Raw genomic sequence first — 18702 nt, forward strand, 5'->3', positions numbered from 1 at the left:
CCACCCAGAGGAGTTTCTTCCTCCTTCCCCCATTCCTGAAAATATTAGCTGGCTGAATTGCTACAGGGGTGGCCAAAGTGTGACTCTCCCGATGTCCATGGACTGCAATGACCATGTACTGGCAGGGGCTCATGGTAATTATTGTCCATGGGCATCTGGAGAGCTGCAGTTTGGCCACCCCTTCCGTGGAGCTTGAGCTCATGTACTGTGTTTACTGTCCCCATGCTGTTTTAATCTTATTAGTAAGTCTATTGCTGTCCCACCCTGTCAAGTTGTTGTATATCTTGATGCTGGCCCAGCCCAGAGGAAAGAGACAAAATTATCTACTTATATTTTACATCTGTAAGTGGCATGTGGGAGGCTTGGGAAAGATAAAAATAACCAGACATTTTGTTTAACTTGGAGGGGGAAAAGTCGGGTGGAATCTTGTGTAGGATATATGAGGTGAACCGATAATAAAAACCGAGGTAATTTTGTAATCACACTAAATCCAGCTAACATGTTGCCAAGTGTTTTCGCTTTTCAACGAGGTCTTTGAAGCGTTGAGGAGAGAGGTTTTCTTTTCAGTCCCCGGTTTAACTCGCAACCATAAGTTTCTGAGTTTCAGCTGGCAATTCAACTTTAGAAGGCAAGATGTACATTCAAGTTCCTAAAATCCTTCCATCTATACCGGCCAGGGATCGCTCCTCTTTTAAGAGTTATCTTTGTTTTCACTGGGCACATCTTGACCACAAGCTCTGTCCCTTCTCGGCTTGAATGGGGATCTTCTATTATCCTCTCACTCCTCCTTGTCTCCTCCCCGGTGCTAAACCATCTCTTCTTCAACTGTAATTTCTCAACTGCTATTTCTTAACTAACACTCTCCACAAAATGCTGTTTGAACAGTCTGTCACTCAAAGGTTCTCAGACTCGGCTAGGCATTAAACCTTGGTAGTCCGTCGTAACTGGTAACGAAGCCAAGCTGGCGAATTTGCTTTCCGACCTCCTAGCTTCCTTCCCCACCTCCTATCTCTGTGCTTTTCCTAACCATTTTTCATAGGCAGAGTTTTCGATTAACTACCCATTAATAAGGTCTCCTCTGTGCATCTTTGTAGAGTGCTGTCAGGGTATATTCTGTGGAGATAAGCACCAAACTCATCTATAACTTGTACCAGAGGAGTACCTTAAATTACTTTTATCTATGCATTTGTCACGGCAGTAAAAATCTATATGGGTTCATAGGTAGTGTGAGACGGTGTTTAAAATGGTGTTTAGAGTGTCTCATATTTTTCTTTCTAACATGGATTTTAAAAAAGTGTATTTGAAATGCCAGATTTATAGACTGATATCCCCTAGATTTCCACAGTAAATAGTGCAGCGGTACATAAAACAAAGTAAATTTGTGCCCAAATGTTTTTCTCCTTAAGGAGATTGAGGGCCCGCTGCTTTGCCCATTGCTTTCGACATCAGCCGCCAAAGAAAGTTCACATGAGTAGATAACCTACAGGTTGTGCTGAAAATGTTCTTTTGTACATTTATTGTTTTGAGAAATCCTGGCTAAGCAACCCCCGGGTAAAAAAAATATCCACTCCAAGGGAGAGTAGAATATTGCCTACTGTCTCAGTGTGAGAAGCTCAGCTTGGCTGGGTTGGAAGCTACAGTGATCCTACTGAATGCAATTCATAATCCTTCACATACATAGCCTTAATAAGAAAGGATAGCAAAATCAGAATAATGAATTTGTTCTGACAACATACCGGCTGTTTGACTGGCTTTTTCCGTTTGGTACTTTCAGCATATCAAATACTAGGAACTGGCCCGGAGAAGACAAAGACATGAGGCCAAATGGGATGGTGAACAAGTGATTTATTCCGCATGAAAGCAAGCAATTACTCGAACCCTTGGTGAATATTTGGGCTCATCACGGTAAGAGTCTATATTAAACATTATTCTATTTGTTGTACAACTGCTATACTGAAGTAGACCTGAAAACCATGATGGTGAGTGTGAAGAGTAGAGCTCTTAATTGGTTTTAATTAATCCCCTTAACTGCTCAAATAGTGAATCACCCTGATTTGTTTTAATAAATGACAAATGAATATTTAACCTCCATTCTTTGGAAGGCATTTTATTATGGTGGGTGTCAGAAGATGTGAAATCTTTGGTCTGTCATGTTAGATTGATGATGGTGTGGCAAAGCCCTGCAACATAGGAGCCAATGAGAGTGGAGTGGTATTCTGAACCAGCCAATAGGAGCAGAGGGAGGGAAGTTTTGCCAGTAGGTTGCTGATGATTAGAGGTGGGGAGCTGTGAGAGAAAGAAAAGGTCCAGTTGAACAGGAGTGGGAATTAAATTTGTGGAGTATCATATCACTGGTGAAGTTTCTTTCTCTCAGGATAGCTGAGATACCACAGTTTGTCTTCAGGACTTGTTGAGTCTCGTGCGAAACTAAATTGCAGCCGAGTGCTGTATTTTATATGTTCTTATTCTGCCAGAGAGATGTTTTCCCCCCAATTTATTTTAATACCAACAAATACATGTCATATCATATTGGGTGATATCATATTATATGATCATTTCCGTGGAAGCGAAAACAAAAGAAAGCAGTAGGAACAATTATACTGTGAGATAAATCATCTCTATAATCAATGCTTTAGGATGCTTAGGGCTAATCCTGCGTTGATGCTTTAGGATGCTTAGGGCTAATCCTGCGTTGAGCAGGGGGTTGGACTAGATGGCCTGTATGGCCCCTTCCAACTCTATGATTCTATGATAACAGTCATGGTCTTTTCCCAAAAACTGTTCCGTAGAACCGCAAAACCACAAAAAGAAGAGGTCCTTGGGCTCGAACTGTTTGAAACCTGACAAAACCACAACTCGTGGTTGATTGTCAATAGATGGCTCCGTTTGTGTGTGTTTCTTCTGAATAACTTTCTTCAATTTTAAGAGCAAACCACGTTGTTCCTGTCAGCTTTCCTCATTCACCTTTAGTCGAGCCAGTTTGGAGGGGTTTATAACCAGGAGAATAGATACCTTTGAATTATGGTGTTGGAGATGAATGCTGCGAATACCATGGACAGCCAAAGTTACCAACAAGATAGGTTTAGAGAGGAGCAAACCATCTATGTCATTAGAAGGCAAGATATTACGGCTAAAGCTCACTTACTTTGGAAACATCATGCGATCAAACTCGCTAGAAAAATCATTAATTCTCTGCACGGTCAGTGGCAAAAGGAAACGTGGCCGCCAAAGGATCCGCTGGCTCGGCATGATCAAAGCCGACACAGGGCTGACCATGAACCATCTAAAAGAAGTGGTCATTGACAGAAATGCGTGGTGGAAACTTTTCTGTAGAATCACCGAGGGTTGGACACGTCTGAATGGATAATATCATCATAGCCAGGCCCAGATTCTGTTCCCTCAGTTCTTTGTTAAATTCCTGTGGGGAACCCCAGTGGGTGATTGTGATGGAGAATAACTTGTGGGTTGTCCTCTTGCCCCAGGGAAACCCATCCCACAAGTGGTTTGCTTTATTTGTACACGTCATCAGTGAGTGTGGCTGTCATCTTCTGGAAGGATGATACCTGCTCAGAAAACTGCACTTGAGTGGAATAGAAAAGTGGGCCCTTAATGTTGCTGTGTGTGATCAGGGAGATACATGAACACTAAGTCAGCTGCTTCCCAGTTGGCCAAAATCCACCCCAAAATAGCTGGGATGTGAACGGAAGAAACTCTCCTTCCACCTTGTTCCTATAATAAGCTGCCGCCTCTACAAGTTTGGAGAGAATTCTAAGAAACCTGGCAAAATAAAGCAAGAAGTATAGGGCACTGAAGGGAATATGTCAGGCAGACGGACTGGAGAATTAGCGATTCAAACAGGCAAAACTGTACCAAGTATTCAGTTCTAGTAATCCCAGGAGATACGGCTTTGGCTTCAACCAGGGCCAGAGCCTTCTTGGTCCTGGCTCTGACCTGTTGGAATGAGCTCCCGGAAGAGCTTCAGAGATGGCTTATTAACAGAAGGAAATTCACTGTATGCAACAGCAACCCCCATCCTGTATTGCTTTACTCAGAATCAGACCAATAACAAAGAACATCCGGCAGTGTGAAAATATACTATTCAGGGCCAAGGGATATATTTCACTCACGCAAAGGAAGCATTTAAAGAGGTCGAGCAAGAGGGTAAAACAGGTTAAGACTATTTGTCCGGTCAGATCCAGCACTTTAGGCAGCAAATAATCCAAAATGTGATTGCCACATTGTGCAACTGGGCTTTCAGACTGCTCATTGGACAGTTCACAAGGCAATGGTAGCCGTTAGCTGGCAAGAGCTCCTTTTGGGAGCAGTTTCTGGGCCCATTTATAGGGTTTGAAATAGATTTTTTTTTAAAAATTATTTTCTTTCCAGACTTGGCAGCAAATGAGTGATCTGATATCCTACCTGATTGTTTAGGTGAGGTGTGAAAGGTAGTCAAAGTTTCTGGGAATATCTCCAGGTTAGTTAAGTTTGCGAGGTGTGTAGACATGAAGAAAATGTGCTTTGAGACATTTTCAGTTACCTCAGTGAAATAGGATTTTCTGTGGTCCTTTCGAGCCGTCGAAATGATATTATTGGGGCTGCCTGACTGGACTACCTGAATTGTTCTCAGCCGTTCTTTTTGTCCAAATGCTACTTGGTTGGTTGGAGAAGCCTTGAGTGATAGCCAGATACAGGATGAAATATAATTCTTTCTTGAACAGTTTTCCGTATTGAGATGAAATTAGTCACAGTCTTGCTCCACTTCTGTCTTTCAGTCATTCGATGGTCTGATGACCGGAAATTTTTGTATCGTCTGCTGCTGCTGGAATTTAAAAAGCTTGGATGGGGCTGGGGGAGAGAAAAAGGTCATCTAAAATAAAATCCTTGGGTGAATACCAGCAGATTTCACTTGGCTGTCTTCTCTCAACTCACTGCCTCTCACCTCACTTTTGAGATTGTTCATAGACAGTATACATCCAAAGTACCCTGTAAGAGGAACAAAATGAGAACACTTGATAAGCAAAAAAATTATTTTGCTAGCAAAAGGAAGAGGTGTCTAAAGCTATGGACACAAAATTTGATGCATCAAAGAGAAGCACTCATATTTATACATTTCATTCTCTGCTCTCTCTGTGTCTCTTTGTGATTGGTTAGCAAAAGAGTTCACAATACATAATCTTTATTTGTATAGCCCAACCTTATTGGTTCCTGTTATCAGGAGGTTTCCTCTTTCTATATATATATCAGTTGTATATTGTGAAGTTGATTACGTGTTTTAAAAGTTTTTTATTATGCTCTTTTTTTTGCCATGGTTATCTAGGTCCTTCTGCGCATCTTAATTGTGATGGCCTTTGGTATTATGCAATTAATGTTTTGCTTGCTTGTCTAGTCTCTGGAGGGAGCCAGTCAGACCTGCCCCTTCACATTGCCAGTAAACAGTCTGAATCATAGAATTATAGAATCATAGAGTTGGAAGGGACCTTCTGGGTCTTCTAGTCCAGTGGTCCCCAACCACCGGGCCATGTCCCAGTGACGGGCCGCGAAGCTTCTTTCTGCAGGAGGGGGGGAGAGAAGCGCGGCTGCTGGCATGCCGGCAGGTCCGCGCATGCGTATTTGCGCCCGGTGGAGTTGCAAACGCACGTGTGGCAGGTCCGTGCATACATGCGTGCGTGAAACTGCCGTGCATGTGCATTTGCAGCCTCACCAGGCACAAACGCACATGCACAGCAGGTCAACACATGTGCGTTTGCACGGGAGTTGCCGCACAGGCGCGGGACCCGGATCGCCCTCCCCCACACCGGTCCGCAACCCAAATAAGGTTGCGGACCGCTGATCTAGACCAACCCCTTGCACTATGCATGACATTCACAACAATATCGCTCATCCACTGTAACCTGCCACCCCCTTGAATCTTCGCAGAATCATCTCCCGAAAGCTTAGGCTCAAGACACCTTTATTGGCAAAACCTCCAAATGAACTATTTGTCTGAATCAAGTGTACCCTTTCATGGGACTGTAAGAAGTTTCTCTAAGCTATGAATCTGTCTTAGCAAAAAAACAGACTTCTCTTATGTATGCTATTGCAAGTTCTATTATTATTATTATTATTATTATTATTATTATTATTATTATTATTATTATTATTATTATTATTATTATTATTATTATTATTATTATTATTATTATTAAATTTTAAATTTATTACTCACTATTCCCAAGACCAGCTCGTGGTGGGTTACAATTGTCCATGCTAAAATCCCCAATAAAATCCCATTCAAACAACCCAAGGACACAAAAACATACAACAACAAACCCAACAACATGGCAGTAGTCCTCAATCTTCCATCCCTCCCAATAAGTGGAGTGGTTGTGACATACAAATATACACTTTTGATAGGGATATCAATTTGGCCTTTTCTGTCGAATGTTTCCTGTAAATCTGTTGTTTGCCCTCCATAGCTGGACGGAGATAAAGAGTCTTGATGATACTGCAGATTGGGCTAGAAAAAGAAGAGTTGGTTTTTACATCCTACTTTTCAGTTACTGACGGTGACTGAAAGTGGCTGGCCTTCCTTTCCTCTCCCCTGTGAGATAGGAGATGCTGAGAGGGCTCTGACAGAGCTGGTCTGTAAGAACAGCTCTAACAGGACTGTGACTAGCCCAGGGTCATCCAGCCGGAATCAAATCTATCTCTCCAGATTAGAAGGCACTGCTTTTAACCACTACAAACAAGTTGGCTCCCACTAACACTTTTAACTTTTAATGGGCTGCACTGTGAGGAAAAATCTGCTTCTACCCCTCTACGTTGTAGATGTTGTTTCATGTGAAGAAAATAGTTTAAGGCTCTAACTTTACCTTGTTGGAGCCGTAAATGTCTACTGCTGTTCCCCCCCCCCTTCTTTTTGATCATTTTTTTAATTTTTGCCCTTTTCTTCCTTATAAAAGTTCTGAAGACTAGGCTCTAACTCACACGGTGCCCAATTGAAGCACTGTTTTTTTAAATGTCATACGCTTTGTTTACTAGATTATTTTTACATTTAAGCTTCCCGAACCATCATTTTTATGTTTGTGTTTGCTGCTGTTTGGTGTGAACATATTTCCCCCTAACAAGCCAGATCTAAAAGTTTATAGACCAGAGAGAAAGCATACTGACATTGTGGATTTTGGAAGAGAAATTGGTACATAAGTCTCAATGATGCACGACCCTGGCAGAAGTTCTTTATATGGCCTGCCACGAATGGTTCTGAACTATATTTTTCAGCTGGAGCTACATCAAATCAATTTTGTCATTATGGTGTCATTATAAGCACAGCAGGCTAGAATCTGTAGTTAGAAATTTTCAGAGAGCACCTGTGTTGGTCCTCAGTAGAGCAGCGTGATTCAAGTCCAGTAGCATCTTAGAAAACAACCAGATTTTCAGGGAATTAACTTTTGAGAATCAAAAGCTGCATGCATCAGATGCTGTCAGATCTGACGAAGGAGGAGAGTTGGTTTTTATACCCTGGTTTTCTTTGCAAACGCATGGCTTTCAACCACGCGTTTGCAAGCAGGGCGCAGTGCGAGTTCTGCACCTCTGTGTGGAATTGGTCTGGTTATGACTTTGGTTTTGCCCACATTTATTTTTAAGAGGTAAGATTGGGCAATTCAGACAGTGTCAAAGAATGTTATTAGCCTCTGCGTGTAAAATGGTTTGCACTCCAAGAGCCATTGCAATGTATGGCTCTGTACATTGAGAAATGAGGAAAGCTGGCAGGAAGAAAGTAGATTCATTTGAAGTGTGGGGCTGGAGGAGAGTCTTATTTATAAATATAAATACAAATACAAATACAAATACAAATACAAATACAAATACAAATATAAATATAAAAGCCCTCCCCGAAGGCTCAGGGCAGTTGACATCAAACAGAAAAAATACACATAACTCAGTATATAATAATACAGTAATAACTATAACATTATGAACAATAGAACGTTGGGGAGAACAATAAATCAATGCTTACTGATAACCGTAGCGTGGACCACCAAAAAGGCAAATAAGCAGGTTCTAGATCAAATCGAGCCTGAACTCTCCCTAGAAGTGATTCAAATGGGTAGCCGTGTTGGTCTGAAGTAGCACAATAAAATCAGAGTCCAGTAGCACCTTTAAGACCAACAAAGATTTATTCCGGGCGTGAGCTTTTGAGTGCAAGCACTCTGCCTCAGTTCTTAGTCTGAGGAAGAGTGCTTGTATTCAAAAGCTCACGCCTTGAGTAAATCTTGGTTGGCCTTAAAAGTGCTACTGGGCTTTGATTTTATTGTTCTCCCGAGAAGTGAAAATGATGAAACTGCGGCTATTGTACTTTGGCCACCCGATGAGAAGACAGGAGTCACTGGAAGAGACAATACCGCTAGGAAAAGGTGAAAGCGGCAGGTAATGAGGAACACCTGACATATGATGGATTGATCCAAGAAAGGAAGCCAAAACCCTCAGTTGGCAAAGCTGTTAATGAGATGGTATTTTGGAGTTCATGAACTAATTCATTATTTTTATTATTTATTTTTGTTTGGCCATCAGGTTGCTACTGACATATGGCAACCCTGTAGAGCAGGGATCCCCAACCCCCGGTCTGCGGCCCGGTACCGGGCCACAAAGGCCATCATATCGGGCCGCCAGCGGCCGCACCTGCCTCCCCCCCTGCAGCGAGAGGGGGGGAAAGAGGCCGGCATGGCAGCCGGCACGGCAGCTGGTGCGCCAGCGACGCTAACGCGCACGCGCGGAACTGCCGCATGTGCGCGTTTGCGCCCCCTGGTGGCCAAAACACGCATATGCGGCAATTCCGCACTTGCACGTTTTTGAGCAACTGCGGCAGCCGGGCCGCTGGCTCTCCCCCACCCCCGGAGGCGGTCCCCGACCAGATGAAGGTTGGGGACCGCTGCTGTAGAGCACGGGTAGTCAACCTGTGGTCCTCCAGATGTTCATGGACTACAATTCCCCTGAGCCCCTGCCAGCAAATGCTGGCAGGGGCTCATGGGAATTGTAGTCCATGGACATCTGGAGGACCACAGGTTGACTCCCCCTGCTGTAGAGTTTTCATTTGCCATTGCCTGCCCCAATATGGCGACCATGGACTTCCTTGATCTGTCTCCCATCCATGAGCTAACTAGGGCCAACCCTCCTTAGGTTCCGAGATCTGATGATATTTGGCTAATCCGGACTTTTCAAGTTACGGTTGCCATAAATCGGAAGCAGATGGACAGCAAATAATATTCCCTGCTGGTGAAAGTGGAAGTTTACTCTTTTGATGCAATTTTGGTATGTATAGCCAGCGTTTTATGCGACCATTCTTTTCTGGTTTGAAATACAGAATGGCTGGTGAAAATCTTCTGCATCCAAAATGGTGGAAGGAATTGCTTTGGTGCCAGCACATTTCTGCGTGGAACCTCCGCCTCCTTCCTGCTGTAGCTCCTGCAAACACTTAGAAAAATGTTCCAGCAGGTCATGTGATGCTATGGGATAATATTAAAAGGAATGCAGGGCTGTAGCCCCAAAGTGATGATCATTACAGGGGGGGGGGGGTCCATATATGAGCTGAACCAAACTCCACCCCTCAAATTATTCTTTTTCCTTATTTTCATTTTCCTAAGTCAATTGGAGCTAGGTTGCAAATAAAGAAGTTGTGTTCTGCAGCTCCTGTGAGAATCTAGATTTATTGATTCCAAAACACATAGTTTTGGAATACAGTCTTTCAAATTGTAGGAAAATCCTTGTTCTTGCTTAGGTAATTTATTGATCTGAACACAAGTTGGCCAAACATGTTTAGCAGCTAGTATCCTGAGTTGGTAGTTTGCCCAGAGGGGAAAACATATTTCAACTTCCCAGGTATCCGCCCCAACTTTTTAGGGGCTTACAGGATTTAGGAGTTTACAGGAATTTACAACAGATGTCACCATCTGACACCAGGTCTCGGTTGATTGCATCTGCCCATTTACCCCCAATGTTGACAGATTTATTTCCTTCAGCTTGGTGTAGTGGTTAAGAGCGGCAACTTCAAATCTGGCAAGTCAGGTTTGATTCCCTGCTCCTTCACGTGCAGCTCACTGGGTGACCTTGGGCTACTCATGGCCCTGACAGAGCTGTTCTGACTGAGCAGTAATATCAGGGCTCTCTCAGCCTCACCTCCCTCACAGGGTGCCTGTTGTGGGGAGAAGAAGGGAAGGTGATAGTAAGCCACTTTTAGTCTCCTGGTAGAGTAAAGCAGCATATAAGAACCAACTCTTCTTCACCTTCACTGAGGTTTTGATCCAGAATTGAACTCAAACAACTCATAGCCCTGTATGCTTAAGTGTCTTATTCCTGTTTGGTCTCTGAATCTGTCAAATATCTTTAATCTTCTATTTCCTAATTTACCCTCTACCTATAAGAATGGACTGGTAATGCCCATTTCATTATGACTCACAAAGTGGGTGTGCCTTACCCCCTTGAATAAAACTCAATTGGTCTTAAAGTTGCCACTGGACTTGAACTTTGTTCTGCTACTTCAGCCCAACACTGCTCTCCACTTGAATCTGTTTAGGTATGGCTGACAGTGGATGGAGCAGTTTCTTTGTGAGGAAGGAAATTGGTGACCTCTGCAACGGCTGACAGTGGTCAACTCAGGGAAAGGCCTAACTGGGAGCCATTCCAGCTCTGGAGCTAAACAGAGCCTGCAACTTTGTGAGTTCCATCAGTGGGCGGATAAGCAGTTGGCATCAGGAGGCCGGTCCTTTGTGTGCGTTTAATGTTGTAGGATGAAAAAGGCTTTTTTTTGTCTAGATGGAGCGGGATCAATGCCCAGTTTGTAGCTGCCATTAGCTGCATCAAAGCCCTCTGGGGTCTGGCTGTCGCCTTTCATGCTCCTCTTGTAAAAAGGGAGGGAAGAAAAGACACACAATGAGCCTTGCTCAATTGTCCCACATTCCTCATCTGCTATAGTGCAGTGAGTATCCACAGGGCCACACTGGGATCGCTTGCTGCCTTAAAGAGATGACGTCCCATCAGGGCAAACAGCCCTGAGTTTACAGCTCCTCGCAACAGCTTTTGGGTCCTCAAATGCTGTTGACCTTCTCGATTTGTTTACACTGCTGTTTATTGTCCCAATGATCTTCTCTTTTAGGAGTTTTAAATGAACTTGGGAGACAAGGAAAGCTAGGAGTAATAGTATAGGGCTGAACCGATAAACAGACTGCCACTGGGTAGCCATCTCCGGGCTCTGTTGATTTATGAGCACTGCTTTAGCCAGCAGGCAGTTTGTTCTGAAGCTCAGTAATCCATCCTGCAGAAGCGAAAGATAGCCACCAAATTATCCGTTTGAAGCATTTCATCTTGGCAAAAAAAAAGGGAACCATGTGTTTAAAAGATCAGATTTGCAGGGTTGCCCAGTCCGGGTTGGAAAATAACTGGAGATTTGGGGGTGGAGCCTGGGAAGGGCGGAATTTGGGAAGGAGAAGGAGCACAGTAGCATATAGTGTAGGGTTGCCAACCACCAGCTGGCAGCTGGAGTTTCCTACTGTTACCGCTGATGTCCAGACGACCAAGATAATTTCCCTTGAAGACGATGGGTGCTTTCGAGGGTAGACTCTATAGGGTTCTACTCTACTGAAGTCCTTCTTCAAAGCCTGCCCTCTCCAGGCCCCACCCTTAAAATCAGGTATTTCCCATGCCAGAACTGGCAACCCTCCTATAATGCCATAGAGTCCACCCTCCAAAGCAGCCATTTTCTCCAGGGGAACTGATCTTTGTCCTCTGGAGATGAGCCATAATTCCTGGAAGTCTCCAGGCCCCACCTGGATGTTGACAACCCTGGATGGTTGTCTTCCTCTGTGATAATTGGCGAGTGAAAGTGAAAAGCTGAAGTAAGACCAGGCAGGTTGATTTCTAATGTATATCTGTACTACTTTCACAAGATAGTTTCTTGTGGCTTATTAGTAGGGTTTTCCATGTCTTCCAAACATGGGAAATACCTTCCGAGGTATTTTGTCAAAAGACATTTGGAAGGGGGGGGGGAGTTTCAAGATGTCTACATGCAACTACTTGCAAGCAATTTATTTATTTTATTTATTTGTATTTATTTTTATACTAGGGGCCAAGCCCGTTGCATTCAGGAATACAACGGGAGCTAGATTGGGATGGGTGGGGTGGAAGAACTCTGCGGATGGCCTCTCCCTCCCCCAGGACCTGGAAAGGCTGCAGGCTGGAGGGCCCAGGGAAGGGAACTCACTGGCAGGGGCAGCTCTCACACAGCAGGGATCTGCAGCCTCCGAGCCTCAGAGGGAAGTGGAAGGAGTAGGGGGTGGTCAGGGGTGAGGGACGGAAGACGATGGCCTGGCTGCTGGACAGACAGGCAAGCCTGTTGGAGGAGGAGGCGCTCAGGGGTGGGACAGCTGCCATGAGTGGGTGTTACTTAAGCCATGAGACCAGCTCCCCCTCAAATCCCTTACCAGAAATATATAGTGGTATAGATATCGCCCTCACAGCACAGGGCCGTTTACAGAAAACCTGAATGAGTAACAGTACAGGTAAGTTTGATCATTCTATTAACAATCATAACTCTATCAATCATGACCTAATATAACATGCTCAGGTGGCGATTACAGTCGCAATCTCAGAGAGAAGGTTTATCTGGATAAGAGGAGGGTTCTGGGGGCCCAGTAAATGACTTCACCAGCTTCGACCAAATGTCTGTCGTGAAATAGTTTTTCATTTAACACATTTCGGGCACCCAGTTGTCTCTGAATTTAATTGGAATTAGGATGAAGGATAATTTCACCTCCACTGGGATCCAGGCCAGGGCCTCATATATACAAACCCTGTAAATGAGAGCAGTCAATATGGTATACAATATGTTATCTGAAGAAGTGTGCTTGTACACAAAAGCTTAAACCCAGAGTAAAACTTTGTTGGTCTTAAAGTGTTCACGGACTCAAACTTTGTTCTGCTGCTTCAGACCAGCATGGCGACCGAACTGAATATGGTACATAGTTCGGATGTCCATCTCTGGATTGGAAAATACCTGCTAGGGCATGTCGTGGTTGTTCCCAAATCCTTGGCCTTTCTTGGGGTCCCGACCAGTCACAGTCTGAAAAAGGATTTTTAGAAATAAGGAATGTGCACTACAAACATAATAAACATAATTTAATGCTAATGTTCACACACTGTCATTTTAAAGAATAGTTTGGCTTTGTGATTCTGCCCTTGAGAGAAATCTAAACTTCTGCCATTAAAAAAAAGTTATTCTGGGGCCATTCCGCACAGTGGCGGCCACAGTGAGCCACCGGCAGTACATTGTGGTGGAGCAGTATCCTTTGCTGCTCCTTGTGTCCCCACAGGGGACATATTTTGATGGTGGACCCAGTCCGCCACTTCCTGTGTCCTTGCAGGGGCAAAAAGGTTTCCCTGTGCAGGGGGGCAGTGTTTTTTTTTTTTTTTTTTTTTTTTTTTTTGCAGGAAGGTAGGATTGCCAGGCCAGGTTCTGCTGGCCCCCGAAGGCCTTACAGTTACGCTGAAAATATCCATGTTCCCTCAAAGTGGGGCAATGGCAGCCTCACGCATGCCAGGTCTGGGAGGGGGCTGGCCCGGCAGTGACGTCATGTGGAAGTAGGGATCAGCCCCACTTCCATATGGACGCCCTCCCAGCCTTTTCCGCACGTGCGGTATCGCCCTGATGAAGCCCTAGGGGACCTTGTGCTGCAGACATATTTTTAGTTGAAAAGTTTGGTCTTTTGCCAGCACCTCCCAAAATCTTCCTTCCCCAGGCAAACGCATCAAACTCCTCAATGCAAACAGCCCTGCACTTTGCATCTCTCTCAGTGCATTAGATATGGATTTGTTCTTATTTCACAAAAGAAGCGCTGTCAGATACGATTTGCATTACAGCAGAGCGCTAGTCAAACGAGGAGGAGCTCCCTGTGGGTTTTGAGGCATCCTTATTTCAAAAAGGCGTCTTGAATTAGGTATACAAACAAGCATTTGTTACAAATGAGGGCCTCTCAGATTTACTGAGTGACGGGTTATGTTCCAGCACAAGGTAGTTTTTTAATGCGCTAAGTCTTTTATTGTTTCCAATATTTAATTTGTTCCTGGGTGACTTCATACAGCTTTATCGCATTGCATCCTGAGTGGGTCAGGAGAAAGCTGGGCATATTAATAGCTTAAATTAAGCAAACAGTCTGCCAACAAATTGTGGCCAGTGCTGAGATTTAAAATGTTTCATTAAGCCGCCTGCAGACACTTGCAGCATAATTTCTTTCTTCGACTGCTTATAAAAATCTTGGCAGTCCCCTTTGTGTGAAGAACAACAACAACAACAACAGCAACAACAACAACCACAAGATTGGTTCTTATATGCCGCTTTTCTCTACCCCAAGGAGTCTCAGAGCGGCTTACATTCGCCTTCCCTTTCTTCTCCCTACCACAGACACCCTGTGAGGCGTCATCTTTTAACTCATACCCAGCAGACCTGAGAGAAAGTATTTCCAGTTCAAAGGAGTTCTTTCTTTCCAGAGACATGGATGCAAATTTAAGATCCGGTGTTGGCCGCATCAACATTCTAATTATGTGTAAGACCTAGTAAAGTATTTTATTTATTTTATATATTCATTTGACTTATATACCACCCCTCACTGTGACATCTGGGGACATTTATTATTATTATTATTTGGATTTATAGCCCGCCACTCCTCTAAGGCTCGTGGCGGGTAACAGCATTTGAGCCTTCGGTGGCAAAAACACCCTGTCCCCTGAAAGAAGTCCATTCGGAAAGTCGTCCCACCGGTATCTGTATGTTTGCAAAACACATGTGGATCTGAACCTCTATCTCAGAAGAAAGGCTCTGAAATGAAAGAAGCACAGGGCGGTTCTGTCCCTCAGTCACCGATTTCTTGAAAACGGTTCCCGCCGTTGTAATCTGTGTTGATCGGCACTGACACTTTGAGCCCCACTGCAAGAATTTTCCTCAAGGAACAGCTGGCCCCTTTGCCGATGCTTCTTTCTTGCTGTCCTTTTTCTTTCTTTAAAAAAAAAAAGGCTCAGAAGCTTTGCGGGAGCCTTCCCCAAAAATTTAATGCCGGATACGTCACGTGGAACCGGAGCAAAGTAAGCCTGCGTGCAAAGATTTCATTTCATTGAATTACCCCCTGGCAATGCCTTCCTGCTACATAGTGGGGAGAAAATTAATATGTGTCAGAGAATTTCTTTCCAAGAAGGCTAAGCGCCTGGTCATCTTCTAACGTTTCGGTGAACACCACAGTGCGGAATCCAGTGTAGAACGTGGAAGTCAGATAGGAGAACCGCGGTGGAAGAAAAGTAGAGCACTAATTTGCCAAACCCGTCAAATCAGGGGATAGATAAATACATTAGATCGGGAGTCCCCAGCATGGTGCCTGCTGATATCTTCGCCACTCAGTTTTTTTAACACGTTGCTCTGGCAACAGCGGGTACCACAGCACAGGGATCTTTAGTGTGTGACTGAAGGTAAGCAGTGGGAGCTATTTGACAGGTAGCTCCGCCTCCTGAGGCAGCCTTTATTGCCTCACAGGCTGCACCTCTGGCTGAGCCCCTCAGAGGGTGCTCTACAGGCTGACCCAGGTGCACGGTCCAAGCACTTTCCAGGCACCGCTTGGAGAGCCTGCCATCAGTGTCCACCCAGCTACATGACGATGAGCAGCCTGGTCCCAGCCAGGCTGATATCCAGTCCTACGTACCAATCTACATAAAACCTCAGGAGAAGACCCCATCTAGCCCCGAGGACTCGCCAGAGTGGTGGTGACAGTGCTGCCGGACCAACGACAGCTGTCAGAAGATCAGCATGTTAGTCTTGATGGGGTCCAGGTGCAGCTCCTTCCTCCGATGAGGATTAGGCCCAGCTGCAAGTCTTCTGCCTGACCCAGCCTTGGTGTCAGTGTAGGCGCAACACATGTTTTCCCCTCCCGTCTTCCCAAACACTTAATATTGTGGTTTGTTACTGTGAAGCTCTACCTGACTGATTCCTGGTTCTTGACTTCGGCCTGCCTTCTGACTATGTTCCTGGTTTCTGACTTCGGCTTTGATTTCTGACTTGTTTCCTAGTTTTCTGACTTTGGCTTGGCTTGACTTTGTTCCCGGCCCTTGACCTCGGCTTGTTCCTTGATTCCTCCCCTGGTTCTTGACTTCTGTCTGGCTTTTGATTCTGCTCCTGTACTACTTGACCATGGTACAGCTTCGGCACTATCCCTGGCAAATGACTCCAGCCTGGCCTGGCCTACACTCCCCACCCTGCCCTCCTTGGTGAATTGCCTCCCTCAAGTCTAGACGCCTGACTCTGAACTTCCCTACTGATTTGGTCTTGGCTTCCCAGCCGAGGTTGTAATTAACTGGCACCCATTATGTTACCGGGCAGGACAGCACACACCCGTTTTGTGACTACCATTCTGTAGCTGTGCCCACCCGGCTAAAGTTCAAAGGTGCCTGCAAGCGTTAAAAGGTTGGGATTCCTCCTGTCGATGGACTTCAATTGAATCAAATATATACATCTTAGTTCATCTTTTAATATGATTGCTACTTCGGAACATTGCTATCCTAGGCCCCCAAAGATGACTCCTGTGCCATTCCACGTGCTCAACGGCTGTAGGCAAGACGTCTGCGTAGAAGAAGTATGCTGCATATTAACTGCTGTGCCCTGGCACCATGCCCAGCAGGACTCTGGCATGGTGTAACCCTCGTCACCCTCCTCTGGGCAACATTGCGGTTCCTAAATTCCTTAAGAGGCTGGCGGCAGTGGCGTTAAATAATTACTGAAGGATTTATTGCTGTACCGATAGGGGGAATTAAAAATGGTAACAATCCTAACAGGGTACAGGAGTGACGTATCATTCTTTTAATACAAATTGCCATAAATAATTTAATCAAGGAGCCTAATCTCCCATACCTTCTGTTCAGCTGATCAGCTCCATGAAGTAAGACTTTGTCTGCTTGCATCTAAGCCAGCTTCTCCCCCACATATGGTGTGATCAGAAACCATCCCATTTACTAGACTCAACCTGTTGGATGCTCTCTGGGGTGAGTTCGGCATGCAGTGACTTTTTGCTAACTGTTTCCTCAAGAGTGACCGCCGTATGGTCCCCGGGGGCAGCCATATCTGTTTGCAGCAGAACAACTAGGTTCAAGCTGTGCCTTAAAGCGTTGGTCCCCAACCTTTTTATCACTGGGGACTGGTCAACGCTTGACAGTATTACTGAGGCCCGAGGGAGGGGGGTAGTCTTTTGCTGAGGGACGTCCCTGCCTCCGCCTGAGCCCCTGCTCCACTTGTTTTCCTGCCGGTGCCCCTGACTTCCCGCCACCTGCTGCGCAGTGCCACTCCAGAGGGGAGCCCCAGCCATGGCAGCCGCTGGAGAGCACCAAAGGTGAGCTGGTGGCAGAGTGGCAGGGCAGCCCCCGAGGCAGCAGCTGGGGAGGAAGACGAGGAGGAGCCACAACCTGGTACTGACTGATCCACAGACCGGTCCCGGTCTTCGGACCGGGGGTTGGGGACCATTGCCTTAAAGGTCCACATGATTTTCAGGGTATACATTTAGGAGGTTAAAAAACAACAGCCCCAACCCTCTTCCCTGCCTCCCAGCTCCTGCTTGCGTGTGTGCGTCGACCGCCGCACCGGCGCCTCCCCCTCCCCCCGCAGCATGGCGCGGCGCTGGCTGCTATGGGTGGGAATGGCCCCTTGGCTGCCAAGTCACCAAAGTGTACAACCCTAATGGGAATCTCTCTGTGCTGAAGTGTGGCATGTATAAACAGTTGCTGGGCTCTTGGGAGGGGGAGAGTGGAATGCATCACATTCCCGTCTTATCTGGGAGTTTCCTAGGGGTTGGACTGGAATTAGGAAGCACTTTTCCTATGTATGAGTGGAGTTCATTAGAGAGTCCGTTATTTATTTTATTTATTTATTTTATTTATATTTTTATTTTTATACCGCCCTTCCCTACGGCTCTGGGCGGTTTACATAAAACATTTTTGAACATTCACATAGGACACTATCGAAATCAATATCAAAAATCAATATAACAATATAACAATAACAACAAAATATCAACTGGAACAATTAGAACAGCACTTCCAACAATAACTTGACAATCCCTCAGTCGCTTCGTTCCCTCAGTCTGGGGGGCACCTGTAGGTGTTATGGCTCAGTCGGCCCCACCAAATGCCTGGTGGAAGAGCTCCTTTTTGCAGGCCCTGCGGAATTGTGGAAGTTCTGGCAGGGCCCTGATCTCTTCGGGGAGCTCGTTCCACCAGGTGGGGGCCAGGACCGAGAAGGCTCTGGCCCTTGTTGAGGCCTGACGTGCCTCTTTAGGGCCAGGGATCCATAGCCAGTTGGAGGTGGTCATTAGTCAAGGTCTTGGTTGTCTTATCTGTTGAATCGTCGTGAAGTGCTTTTAGAGTCTCATGGTTTTTGATTGTAGTGTCAGTGGCAAAACTTCAGGCACTAAAACTACCAGACAATGGCCTCACAGCCCAGAAAACCCACGACAACCAACAGTACATGGTTCATTGTTCTACCAGCATGCAACTTCTCTTGACCTCAGCTAGCCGTGCAGTTTGATGTAGATTTACTCCAGTGAATTTAAACTGGAGTGACTGCCTTGGATAGCACTGTAGGAATGCCTTACTTTTACAGCTCCAAAACCTCCCGTTCATTTTCCCCTTGTGTACATTGGACTTGAG

The 18702-nt window shown here is 45.3% G+C and overlaps 1 protein-coding gene across 9 annotated transcripts in view; it reads left to right on the forward strand.

The window, feature by feature from the left end:
• GULP1 (GULP PTB domain containing engulfment adaptor 1) overlaps positions 1-18702 on the forward strand; it is a 267536-nt gene that overhangs the window by 112520 nt on the left and 136314 nt on the right. For 6 of the 9 annotated variants that reach the window (XM_077319443.1, XM_077319442.1, XM_077319440.1 and 3 more), the window contains exon 3: positions 1775-1905. The exons of 1 other annotated variant lie outside the window; for it this stretch is intronic. The gene's annotated coding sequence lies outside the window, so the exon portion shown is untranslated. Of the gene's footprint in view, positions 1-852; positions 948-1774; positions 1906-18702 lie in introns of those variants that run through there. 2 more of the 9 variants (XM_077319437.1, XM_077319438.1) reach the window with 2 other exon arrangements.

Source organism: Paroedura picta, chromosome 2 (assembly GCF_049243985.1).
Source record: "Paroedura picta isolate Pp20150507F chromosome 2, Ppicta_v3.0, whole genome shotgun sequence".
Classification (NCBI taxonomy): Eukaryota; Metazoa; Chordata; class Lepidosauria; order Squamata; family Gekkonidae; genus Paroedura; species Paroedura picta.